The following is a 10,184-nucleotide window of genomic DNA, read 5'->3' as shown; positions in this document are numbered from 1 at the left end:
ACACTCAGCATTAAGGGGTTGGATTTGGGGGTTAAACCACCAAATGGTTCCTGAGATTGGCTGCATCTGCATCTCCCCTCCCCCAGGGAGAACAAATTTCATACATCGAGGTTTGTCACAACTAATGAGACTTTCATGAAGAAACCATAGATCATTGGATTGATGAATGCATGTGTGTAAAAAGTCTTTGGAGTGATCATTGGTGATACTTTATTTCATTTAGTTCTACATGTTTTATTAACACTTGAAAAATGCTATCTTCACGTGAAGTCATTTTAAAAAATCCAACCACTTTTTAGTTTGTTTCAGAAGGAGGTCTGCTTATGTTTTACCTCACTTAGTCATGAAAAGTAGAAAACCCAAGAACAATTTCCACTTTTGATTTCGAAGTTCCCCTAGTATTTGAATACTTGAGGTATTTTTTCTTCCTTTTGATTTTTATTGATGTTGGAAATTGTTGCTTGAAGTGCTAATAAAAAACATACTTTTACTGAGGCATCTGGTTGGTCAGTTTATAACTTGAAGAACTTGAATTATGGAAAATATCATAAAAAATGAGGATCATCAAGAACATGTAACAAAAAAGGTATCAGAGCAAGAATGACTGAGTAACAGATGTTTATTTCTCTAGAGAAGTCTATGGGAGTTTTCTGCCTAGTTATGGTTTTCATGAATTATTTTTTAAACCCCTGGATTCTTCAGGAGACCAGGGGCCTCATTCCTAAAGGTTGCGTACGCACAAAAGAAGGCGTACGCCACTCTCTACGCAATAGTTGAGATTTATAAAAAGCAAACTTGACGGGAAAATGTGCGGTCCTTCACGCTCTGACCCAGGCGTACGCACAAAAACGGGTGAAATGAGAAACGGCGACACCGTCGGCAGATGGAAGAAACACGTGAAAGTGAAAATGACAATCCTGCCTCTCAGAAATAACATGAAGACTTCACAAAGCAAGTCTGACAATTAACAGCTACACGAACACCCGTTTGATCGATCAGCAGTGAAACAAACAAAACAATCAAACGAGAATTACAACAGAAATTCAAATGAACACATATTTGCAGAAAGAAAAGTGAAATATGTTCTGCAATATTGGCATGTTGAGCAATTCATCCTCATCAATAATATAGTTAACAGAACGAAATAATGTAAAAACTGATATTCCCGTCAATGTGTCCGTCTGGCGGATCAGATATAGGTGCAATTAGACAGACAGATGGATAGATAGAGAGATGCATTAATAGTCCACTGGGGAAAGTTGTTTTCATAGTAAAACATTTCTTCATAAGCTACAGAATTATGGTATTCATGCATATGCCTTTAGTTTGTTTTATTTTTGATAAAACAATGTATGGCGTATGTCTCAACCATTCAGAAAGCAACAAGAAATGACATTTGCGCTGAACAATTTCCCATTTCCACGTGGATTATTACCGACATCTGTAGCTTGTCAGATGTAATTAAATGGAGGGAAATAAAATGCCCCATCACAATGCGTAATGACGCACAATGGCTGATCTTGTGCCCTTAGAAGATGTGGCAAATGGAAGAATTCAGAGTGAACGCATCTTTAGACAGCAAGAAGACTTGCTGGCAAACGAGGACGAGTGGCTTATGAGCCGGTTCCCACTTCCTCTGCGGGCTTTTGGGGGGGTGTCACCCGGTGCATCTGGCGCGTCGGTGTCCCCCTGCGCCTCAGTCACCACTCCACTTAAAAGGGTTTCCCCAATTATTGCCGCCAATCTCTCATCAGGAGGGGTCAGCTCCGGTGTCTCCCCCCCCCCCCCACCCGTGGCAGACACGGGGGGGGGGGGGGGGGGGGGGGTCAGCGCTAGACGTTTTTTTGCCTTGACTTTGATGTCAGACCATTTCTTTTTTATTTAACAATGGTCCGAGGTTGTGAGGCTGCAGCATTTAAGGCGTCTGCCGCCGTTTGCCGCTCACGTGCCTTTTTGGCGTTAGTAATGCCCACACTGTGCCCTCCAAACAACACTTTTCTCCTCTTTTCCACCTCGCCAACGATAACTTCTACCTCACATTGAATGAAGTTACGTTTTTTTCATTTTCTCTCTGTGTTTGCCATGGTTTCGCAATCAATGAATATTCATTTGTGGGCGTTTCACAGACTATTTATGGGCAACTATGGGCGTGTCATGAGGCCGCAAAAGCTGCGCAGCATTTAGAATTGGTTGTGATTTATTAAGGGAAAGATGCGTAGGATGTGCGTGCGCACGGTTTTATAAATCTGAATATTTCTGTGCGTACGCACGTCCTATGTTTCATCCGTACGCCACTTCTGACGCAAATCCTACGCAAAGTTTTAGAAATGAGGCCCCAGCTCCTTTCCAGGGAAGAGTCAACACGTTCCTCAATACACCACTAGATGGCAGAAACGTCAAGAGTTTCTCACAGCTGTGTCAAGACAATCCAAACTAACGAAAATCAGAAAACGATCGTAAAGAAATAGCAAAAAAAAATTTTTTTTAAATTACATAAAAAGAAAAATATGAAAAACATATTGAAAAACAGGAAAAATGTCATGTTAGCTGAATGAAAGGTAACAGTAAGCTAGCAACCTGGAAGGACCATGTCACCCAGAATGGAGGATAGTTAATTTCATTGTCCAGGTGGAAACCAGTGAATAGGAATGGAGTTCTGTGCCTGTTGGATTGTAGACTAAGAGGAGGAGGGAAGATTTCCATTTCCTTAAGAAATCCAAACCAGCAAAATGGCTGAATTAGCGGAATCCTCCAAAACTGTGACGGGTACTTTTCTCCCCCAGATGTCACTGTTCTTTGTTGGACTAAAGCCTTGAAAATCTCCATGTTTTTGGTCCAATCAGAGCTAAAAGCTCCAGAGTTGGTTCTGCTTTTCACTCCTCCCTGTTTATCCATCTCAGCTTCTTCTTCTTCCTCCAGTAAATCTGGGAACTTCTCTGTTCTTCAAGAGGCTTATCTATTGTAAGACGGTGTTCATTGAAACCCATTTAGAGCTGAAAGTTCTCCTCTATGCTGACGACTCTTTGCCATCTTCAGCTAAAACACCAAAATATCTTGATAATGTGTTGACGTATGACAGAGGATCAGGAGGTTCTTCCAGATGACTGGACAGCTGCAGCTAAAGTCATCATGGAGACTAGGAGAAGGTCCTCGGTCTTTAATCTTGAATGAGATGAAAATACAGAAAAGATCAGGAGACTTGGTGTTGGAATGAAGACGTTCAGGAGTGTGAAAAAATGAGACTCTGAGAGGACAGATGACATGTGTCCTCTTCACAAACAAACTCTGTCTTGGAGCTCAAACTCTCACAGATCAAACGTTTCTTCTCGTCATCTTCCAGGTTTGCTAACATCTCAGGAGGATCTTCTTCTTCTTCATGGTTTCATGGTGACTGTGAACAGATGGGTGGAGAAAGTCTTCTCTGCTCATCTGGAGGAGAAGCTGCTGCAGAACCTGTGTGGTGATCCTAGAATCTCCAACAGACTCCCAGCTGATGAAACGGCCTCTTTAGCAGAGAGCAGAAGGTTGATCTGGTCCAGGGGTGGCGAACACGCAGCTCTCGAGCCCCAAGGGGGTCTCGGCCAATAAGCATGCAGCTTTTTGCGTCTCATTATATTTTCTATATACTGTGCTTCATTTCATAGTTTTTCCCTCTTAAACCACACTCAAATCCATCAGAGAGTATTAAAAATAAATAATAGTAATTTTTCAGTGTGTGTGTTTGCTCCCGACACATAGGTGACCGCCAATCATTTGCGCGGGTTACGCCCAATGCCGGAAAAAATAAGTAAACATTTGATGTGCGTGCAGACTGTTACACTCATGGTCAAAATGGCGAAATTAGGAGTATACAGATAAACACAGGACGTTCCTGGAAGAACGGGAAGATGCTTACTTTTTTACTGAACAGAATGGCAAGTCACCAGTTATTATTATGAGCTTTTGGAAGCAGTAAAATTGTTCATGGCAGAAAAGAACAAAATGTATCTCGGGGAAAATTAAAAACTCTTCCTGATCTGACACAAATTGTCTCCTTTATGAACAACTTGAAGTTTTTTAAAGTGCACAGTCAAAATGGCAACCATCCTACTTTCCTTCTTTGTGGAGCTTACAGCAGAAGGCTGTAATCCAAATGAATAAAGCAGAACGTGATGCTGCTGCTGGACGGAAACTTGACTTTGGGGTTTGAGGGCCTGCAGCAGGAACGACCGCAGATCACTTTTCTCATGGATCCTTTAATGCAGAGACTGACTGCCTGAGATCCCCGCTTGTCACTGATGAGGCAGCGAGAGAACCGGAGATGATTGAGCTGAAATCTCTGATTTAAGACCCTGGTACGTTTTGAAGTTGCACTGCTGAGTTCCTGTCCACCAGGGGGCAGCACTTCTTCAATCCAGCAGGAAACCTCGATGTTCTGAGGAATTTGCTGCCGTTCAAACACGCCCTGTTACTGAGGAACAAATACGTCCTTCAGGAATATGTCTGCTGCAGAACATTCTTCCAAACTATAGCACAGCAAAAGTCCCAAAGATCATCCAGAAGATCCTCATTCTTTCAGTCAGAGCTGCTCTCAGGTTCAGACTCTTGTTCCAACGTCAAAGTCAGCTTTAGTTGTCAAGTATGCTGCATACACATGATATACAGCACAGATGAAATTTTATTTCCCCTCAACCCACTGTGCAATAATATACAATAACAATAATAATAATAACAATAATTCAAATAGTGCTAAAAGAGCAACGAGATGGTTTAAAGTGACGAATGGTTGATGGCAGTCTTTGGTGAAGATATTCTGATGCAGGTGGGAACGTTTTCAGTTTAAGTTTGTAGCTGTGAGGGGAGGGGGCTGAGGGGGGAGGGCAGGGAGGGAGTTGAGTTTCCTTATCGCCTGATGGAGGAAACTGTTCTTGAGTCTGCTGGTTCTGCCTTGGAGACTTTGCAGTCTCCTCCCTGATGGCAGCAGGTTGAAGTGTCTCTGGGATGGGTGTGAGGGGTCCCCTGCAATCCTGATGGCTTTGCGGGTGAGGCGGGAGTGATAAATGTCCCAGAGGCCAGTAAGAGGGACACCAACGATCTTCTCAGCTGTTTCTCCAATGTCCTGCAGAGTCTTCCGGCAGGACGCGTTGCAGGCTCCGTACCACACGGTGATGCAGCTGGTCAGGATGCTCTCAATGGCCCCCCTGTAGAAGGTCTGCATGATGGGGGGAGGAGCTCTGGCCCTCTTCAGTTTGCGGAGGAAGTATAGGCGTCGTTGGGCACTCTTGGCCAGTGATGCAGTGTTGTGGTTCCAAGACAGGACGTCGGAGATGTGCCCACCCAGGAACTTGGTGCAGCTCACCCTTTCCACAGCAGCACCATTGATGATCAGTGGAGTGCTGGGTGTGATTTCTCCTGAAGTCCACAACCATCTCCTTTGTCTTCTCCACATTCAGGTGGAGATGGTTGTCTTTGCACCACAGAGCAGCCTGTTCACCTCACTCCTGGAGGGGGTCTCATCGTTGTTGTTGATGAGACCCACCACTGTTGTGTCATCCTCAAACTTGATGAAGAGGTTGGAGCTTGATGTTGGGGTGCAGTCGTGAGTCAGCAGAGGGAAGAAAAGAGGGCTCAGCACACATCCTTGGGGGACCCCTGTGTTCATTGTAATGGTGCTGGAGGGGTTGCTGACGACACGAACTGCCTGTGGTCTCCCTGTCAGAAAGTCCAGCAGCCAGATACACGGGGAGGTGATGAGTCCTAGATGGTCCAGTTGGTGGATGAGCTGCAGGGGGATGAAAGTGTTGAAGGCGGAGCTTAAGTCAATGAATAGCATTCTGACATGAGAGTCTTTTGTTTCCAGGGGTGTGAGGCTGAATGGAGAGTTGTGAAGATGGCATCATCAGTCGCTCGATTAGACCAATATGCAAACTGGTAGGGGTCCAGAGTGGGGGGGTGGGGTGGACATGATGTGATGACAGTCTGAATCTTGTTTTTGTCCGCAGTAAAGAGGTCAGAGGTCAGAGCAGAGCTTTCTGTAAATGAAGTGATCAGAAAAGATGGAAAAATTCACAAAGAAACTTGGAATGTTCCATAAAATCAGAACAATGTTGATGTCTGCAGATCAATTCCTAAAAGCTGATGGCGTGTTTGAGCTCAAAGGAACAGTTCTGCTTTGAACAGACGACCCTGAAGGCATCAGAGCTCCTGCTGCTAACTCCAACATGTTGGTTGTGATGCAACAACCTGACAGTTGATCTAATAGCAAAGGAATGGACGAGGAAGACGGATGAGAAGGAAAGTCCCTGCAGAGAGCTGAAAGACGACAGGAACAGAAAACAGATCAGCAGATATGAGGTGGAGAAGTGAAAGACCTGAAGATCCTGATCCTTTGAGGGAAAACAGAGATTTGGTGTTTGGAAAGATCAGTTTGACTCTTTTTCTGGACTTTTTCTAAACGTCCTGCATTGATCAAAGTGTCAAACTAAAGTGTTTTTCTGCTTCTCACATCTTTTTCAGCGTTGGAATCTTTCAGAGTTCTTCCCTGGTATCTCTGACAGATCTGGAAGATCCACATTCTTTCAGTTTGATGTTTTCTTTGTGATCAAATCTCTGCCTCCAACGGCTGTTCTGACTTATTCACATTCAGACTTCAATCTGCTCAGTTCTGAGCCTCTGCAGAGGAGAACGATCATCTAAATCCTAAAAACATTTACATCTTAAAAAAAATCTGACAATATTCCTGTAAAAATCCAATACAATCTATAATTAAACTAATAACTCTACATCATCAAATCCATTTGTTCTTCAGTCAGACTGAGGATTGGCTTACAGACATAAATTTTAACTCTTGAAACTGAAACCAGAGAGCCTCAGTGATATTGTTACTACGGCCAGGATACATTTGCTCGTAATGTAAAGTTATTTAAACACTAAACCATGTCAATTGATGACGTATTAAACTATTTATCATCGCACTTCTCGAAACAACCGTTGTAATAATTTCCACGGCTGAATTCTCTCAGAACCACATGATCCGTGAATGGACCATTAGAGCTTTAGATTTGGGTTCAACACCGTTCATAAACCAGTCTTCATAAAATTCCCCCCAAAACCAATGGAGGGCGCAGCCTCAGAAAACAAGTGGAGGGAGACCAAAGACTGTCATCGTCATAACAAAACCACTCCAAGTATCGAGAAGGAGAGACCAGAAAGCAAGACAGAAACATCCAGAACAACAGGAACACGGGGACCGAACTATCTAAAAGAGAAAACAAGATGAAGGAAGACCATAGGGGAAAATGCACATTACAAAATACAGGTGGCCCAACAATGACAAAATCCCATTTATACATCCAAGATTAAAAAAAACCCTGATGCGCTGCACTAATGCGAGGGATGGCATAGTGGGCAGAGAGGCTTGCATCAATGACCCAGAGATCCATGGCAGAAAATAAATCCAGATGGGCGGAGGACCATACGTCTTACCTAGATAAAGTGGAAACCCAGATTCGAAAACAAGTCGCGATCACAGAGATGCAAAGACCGGTGACGAGGAAAATAGACCGCCGAGAAAACATCAAGATGCAAAACGGAGGGGAGCCCATAGGATTACACAAAGTCCAGCACAGGGCTTCTCACAAATGTAGTTAAAAACATGAGGATTGTTACGACAGCCGAAAGGCAAAACTGATAAACACTTTGAGCGCCACCTAACGTCAAGAAGACGCCACTGGGAGGGATGGAGAGGCAGAACAGTGAGAACATCAGGAATATCTGCCTTCCACTGCGTCCAGTGGAATTAATAATGGATCATGGCATGGTCAGCCGAAGTGCAAAAAATATAAATAAATAAAACAAAAACAAACAAAACCGCAAGGATCACGAGGAATCAGGCTGCTGATGCCTAGAATGGATGAGTGGCCACCCTGAGGGGATGATTCAAAATCAGAAAATGGGGCCCTGGAAAGAGCCCATCATAAAGCCCCCACAAACCAGCCAGAAACCCTCAAACCAACCAGAGAGAGAGAACAAAACTAACAAAATACCTGAGAAACAGGGCCGTGTACAAAACTGACACATTCATAATGGGGCAGATGTTAGTTCCCTGAAGGCTAAGGCTGGACTCTCTGGGGAACACAGAGAGGGGTGGCCGTCCACACACCAGCTGGCCCCAAGTGAGGAAGGGTGAAGCAGAACCAGACATCTGAGCATGCGGTGGTGACGACATGAGGATCGCTGTTTACGGACCAAGCGAATTAAAATGAGAAAAGGAACCACAGATGCTGAATAAAAGAGACCAATGACAAGTCAAATGTCCACAGATGAGAGACAGGTCCAACGAAGGACCAATCCAAACACTGGTTAAAATATTGAATGTACACAGTAACTTTCACAGAAATGGAACAAAAACAGAGAGCCACCATAAAAAGCCAAGATTCACATCTGGCTCATAGAAAACACAATAACAGAAATACGCCAAAAGCCACAACAAATACAGCCAGCATGAGAAACCCGTCCAAACGAGGACCGCCAGCCTTCATAACCACACAAAAGACCCCACAATCAGTAAAACGACAACCGGACTATGCAGAGCTACAGCAGAAACCGAATCAGGTGCACATCATCACTTTTAAGAAGGGTCCTTAGGGGCGTGACGTCACCGATGACCGGGTCAAGCAGAGAACCAGGAAGAGCTGGAAAAGCTAATGCTCCGACTGCTTTTCCAATGTCTCATCAATGACGTTCTGCGTGACATGTTGAATAGATTTGTGTTTATCTTGATGATTTTTTCACGGACTCTAGATGAGGATGTTCTACATGTCAGGCTTGTATTACAACGGCTGTTAGCAAACAGACTCAATGCTAAAAGTGAGAAATGTGACTTTCATGCCTATACTGTCAGTTTTCTTGAGTTTGTGATTGAAAATGGCCAACTCAAACCAGATCCTGCCAAGATCAAAGCTGTAGCAGATTTGCCCACACCCACTAATAGAAAGGTTTGCTAACTTTTATAAGAAGTTTATCAGGAACTACAGCTCTGTGGCCTTTCCCCTGACCAAGCTGACTTCTGTCAAATAACACTTCTCCTGGTCCTCAGGTGCCGATGCAGCCTTTGCTAAGTTAAAGAGTCGGTTTTGTTCTGCTCTTGTGTTTTCCCTTCCTGACCCTACAGCTCAGTTCATGGTGGAGGTGGATGCCTCAGAGTCTGGAGTTGGGGCGGTCCTCTCTCAGCGTTCATCCTCTGATCAGAAGAGACATCCCTGCGCTTTTTCTCACCAGCTTTCTCCTGCTGAGAGGAATTACGACGTGGGAAATCATGAGTTGTTGACAGTCGTGAAGGCCTTGAAGGAATTGGTTGGAAAAGAACATCTCAAACTTTCTTGGTATGGACTGATCACGAGGACTTGTCTTACCTCCGTTCTGCCCGCAGACTGAATCCCCGCCAAACTCTGTGGTCCCTTTTCCTGAGACGCTTTAATTTCACCCTCACTTGCTGCCCAGGGTCTTGCAACCAGAAGCCTTATGCCCTATCCAGGCAATTTGAGCTTCCAGCTTCCTACAACATTCCTCAGGACACCATCCTACCACATTCCTTGTCGTCGGTGCAGCCATGTGGGAGGTGGAGCATGAGTTTCAAAAGGCTCTGGAAAACCTTCCCTCTCCTCCTGAATGTCCCTCAGGTCTCCTGTTTGTTCCCCCACCTACTCGTTCCTCCATGCTGCAGTGGGGCCACAAATCCAAAGTGGCTTGCCATCCTGGGATGCACCGGAACATTACCTTACTTAAACAGCACTTCTGGTGGCCCTCCATGTCTGCTGACACACAAGAGTTTGTCCAGGCCAGCTTTGTCTGTGCTCGTGGCAAGGCTTCCCATCATGCACCAGCTGGACTTCTGCAACCACTCCTGATTCCTCATCGATCCTGGTCCAACATAGCTGTGGATGTCCTCACCGGCCTCCCACCTTCTGAAGGCAACACAATGGTCCTAACCATAGTCGACCATTTTTCCAAGTCTGTCCATTGTGTGGCGCTTTCCAAGATCCCTTCTGCATTCAAGACAGTCACAACTCCGGGTCCAGCATGTGTTCTGGTGACATGGGTTGTCTCAGGACATGGTGTCAGGTCGAGGTCCCCAGTTCACATCCAGGATGTGGAACACCTTATGACAGGCCATTGGAGCCACAGCCAGCCTGTCATCAGGATAC

The sequence above is a fragment of the Oryzias latipes genome, chromosome 18 (genome assembly GCF_002234675.1).
Source record: "Oryzias latipes chromosome 18, ASM223467v1".
Classification (NCBI taxonomy): domain Eukaryota; kingdom Metazoa; phylum Chordata; class Actinopteri; order Beloniformes; family Adrianichthyidae; genus Oryzias; species Oryzias latipes.
The sequence above is the reverse complement of the archived record's forward strand: the minus strand, read 5'-3'. Positions refer to the sequence as shown.